This window comes from Camellia sinensis, chromosome 12 (assembly GCF_055761805.1).
Source record: "Camellia sinensis isolate YWXY chromosome 12, ASM5576180v1, whole genome shotgun sequence".
NCBI lineage: Eukaryota > Viridiplantae > Streptophyta > Magnoliopsida > Ericales > Theaceae > Camellia > Camellia sinensis.
The window spans coordinates 135,899,757-135,903,204 of record NC_138972.1 but is presented as its reverse complement, the minus strand read 5'-3'; the positions used below and the strand labels follow the sequence as shown (position 1 = coordinate 135,903,204).

General features: G+C 33.4%; 1 long non-coding RNA gene across 1 annotated transcript; it reads right to left on the bottom strand.

Moving 5' to 3' along the window:
* Nucleotides 1–416: 416 nt before the first annotated feature.
* On the bottom strand, nucleotides 417–1,550 carry LOC145804282 (uncharacterized). The gene is made up of 2 exons (XR_014345911.1): nucleotides 1,500–1,550; nucleotides 417–473 (listed from the first exon to the last, which is right to left on the bottom strand). It is a non-coding gene; the product is annotated as an uncharacterized LOC145804282 (long non-coding RNA).
* Between the last annotated feature and the right edge of the window lie 1,898 nt (nucleotides 1,551–3,448).

Here is a 3,448-nt window from a genome sequence, read left to right as displayed (position 1 = left end):
AAGGAAGGGTTAGTTTGAATAGATTTTGTTGATCCATCAGTTTTAAGCATTTCATCTCATAATCACTTCCCCAACACAAAGTAAATAAATAAGAAAACTTTAATGTGCCAATGAGTACCTATGAAGGCAGCCTAACAAAATTTTACACACTGAGCATGCAGAGGAAAACAAATTATACTATTGATTAATTATAAATAAAAAAATAAAAAAAATAAGCAGAAAGGTTTACACTCACTTCACTTTCAACATCCAGAACTCTTTCCATGAGATAAAGATCACAGAATTTTGTAATCTCCAGCAGTACTTCCAGCACAGACGATCTCACAGTTGCTTGTTTCTGCTCAGAGCAAGGTAACCACAATGTCAATCATTTTCTAATTCAGGCACAAAATTTAATTAACAGAGAATGTCACCACCTGAAGCTCCTCTGGACTAGTTTCCTCAAGAACCACACCAAGTAACCGGCATGTTACCTGGAAAGGAAAAAGAATGAAAGCATTAGAATCATAAATTGAGTTAAAAGATACGAAGGATATTCTATCTTCCAAGTTCCTAAATGCAACTCAGATAAATGCAACCAAATCCATGCATAGGTTGTACATTATAAGTGTATCTTCAATAATTACATCACCATTAGTATTTTTTGTTGTTATTATTATTGTTGGTGGCGGTGGCAGAGGCTCTATTATTGTTGTCCTCAAGGAGGTTGAAAATGCATTAAATTTAGTACTGGGTACACTACTCATAAAATAAAATAGCCAAACACAAATCAAATAACTTCAAGACGTGAGGATGACAACAAAATTATCCATCAAACTTTAAAAGATCCAAGCCAAGGGGGTAAATTAAATTACAAAAACTACGACAATCTCATAGTGACGTATTAGTGGACAAGGAAAAAGGGTGTACTCAATATTTTCTACAGAAAAATTAACTTGTCTAGTTAAAGATGCAAAGTAATGAAAAGCATAAGTCAAGAGAGGGTCAAGTATATCAAAAAGGAAATCATGAGAAAAATCAAAGATTAAAAAAGATAGAACCAAAGATTAAAGTAAAATAAATAATGCCAAATAACAAATCATGGAAAAGATTAAAATGATTCCCATGTGGTATCAGAAGACCTATTCTTCATTCTGCTGAGCTTCCCAAATTCTACCTGGCAAGAAAGATCATTTCAAAGACCCCATTGGTGAACCAAAAATGTCCAGCAAAATTCTAACATTATTGGAAAATAATCAATTTAGAATAATTGAGTTCTATGATTAAAAGTTTGACTTGCAAAATCTGTCGGGAGCATGCACCAGCCAAGAAAATTAAAATCATCTAATTTCTTAAAAAAGAAACATGCTCAAATTGATGAGAAAAGGATAAAACTTCCACTCACAACAGGAACCAGTTCTATCAAAAAATGACAGGCAATAGAAGTATAAAACATCATCATCTATAAACGAGCGACCTCTATTAAATAAGAAAAATACAAGAAAAACTAAACAAATTACCTTCCTTCCTTCACTCAGCTTCTGTCTAACTATTTGTCCTAAAGTTGGCTGCAGGCAGCAACAAAAAAATTAATTATAAATCAAATTAGTATGAAGCAACGTATAATCCAAAAATAGATAGAAAAATATGTAGTTGCCTTTATGGACTGGAAGAACTCATCAATAACATTTTGTGCTCTTGAATCTTCTGAAGACAAGTCTCCGGAAAATGTCAAATTTGCATTTGAATGAGTACTGACGACACCAGAACTACTAGGAGTAGTAGCTTGCCGTTTAGGCTGTCTTCTTTGAGCCGCACTAGTTGATCTCAATAGTCTCCATGTAAAAAGTATTGCAATGGCAAGCCCTGCTAAAGCCCCAATAGATTGTGTATCCTGCAAATAATTACAAAGTAAAAACCATTATACTAGAGCAAATGCAGATTATCCAGAATATTTTTTTTTTTATAAATAAATAATTTTATTGAAGGAGCATCAAGATGATGCAACAAAAACAAGACTACAAAAGTAATTACCAACTCCTTACCAACCCAACTAAACTTTGTAATGCTATAGCTTGTAGATACTACATTGTCTCATTAAACAAAGAAAATAATAGAACTTCGATGTTATTTTCCTCACCCATGCTGGAGACATGCTATTTTTATTTTTATTATATGTATATTTGCAAGACACGACATGCTGGAGACATGTTCATGCTGGAGACATGTTCAAAACATATGTATTTATATTTTTATTATATGTATATTTTTAATATATATTTTATGTCAAATATTAATTTTATCAAATTTATCAACTTTAGATATGCTATTTTAATAAAAAAAAATTAAATTTTTTAATTTTTTATGAAAAAAATAGTACTCAACGTGTTCTTAGCTTGTCCTCATCGTGTTCCAACATGTCCGCAACGCGTCCAACTCTTTCCAACGTGTCGAACACCTACACACAACCTCCGGAGAGGTGTCCGTGCTTCATAGGTGCATAGTTTCCAGTATAAACACAGTACTTCAGTTTCATGTTCGATGGAGAAATTTCTGACTCTCTTCAGTTAAACATATTTGCTGGACACACCAAAGGAAAAAAAAAATAAACCCAAAAAATTGAAGGACAAAGTAACTATCAATTTCTAGGATGAGGTCTAATCACGATTGCAAATGTTCTTCTTTTGCTTCTTTAAAGTCAATGTCCATGCTCTCTCAATAGCAAAAAATCTTCTAAAATGGTAAAGAAACAATACTCAAGAAAACCAACAACAATGACTTCAATAATGCAAAAACGACAAGAAATAAATTTTAAAAAATGACAGGTGTTTGTTAAACTAGACTATGCGACAAGAACAATAGTAAATTTTGACAAAAAAATACAAGTTGTCATGTAAGAGATATAGTCTGTGATTTTTCTTTCTTTCTTATTTTTGACAAGTATGATGGCCTATGATTTTATCAAACTTATAATCCCAGGCATATCAGACTGGCAAAAGAGGATTCAGTAGCTGACCCTAAAGTGATCAAAGCCAGACTGTTCAAAATCTGTTCAAAATCTGTACACATACATATTACAATTGAATTCAAACTAACCCTTCCAAACTAACCCTTCCTTCATTTATTCATGGTTAACTCTTATTCTAATCTCTATCTACAAAACCATAAAATACCAACAACAAAGCATAAACATAGCAGAGGCAGCCCCAAACTTGAACCCAACAACATCCACACAGTAGCATCACAACAAAAACCCATTGCAAAACAGAGCAGCAACCAGACAAAACCAGCTTTGTAGCCATACTAGCCATACCAGCATAGCTGCAGCCAAACAAATGCAGACCAGCTCAGAGCTTCCTATATCAGATGCATTCCACCAAAAGGCACCATTCAGTTACATTCCACCAGCACGCCCCATAGTAACCCATTGCACAAACTGCCATGCTGACCATTAAATACACCAATCATT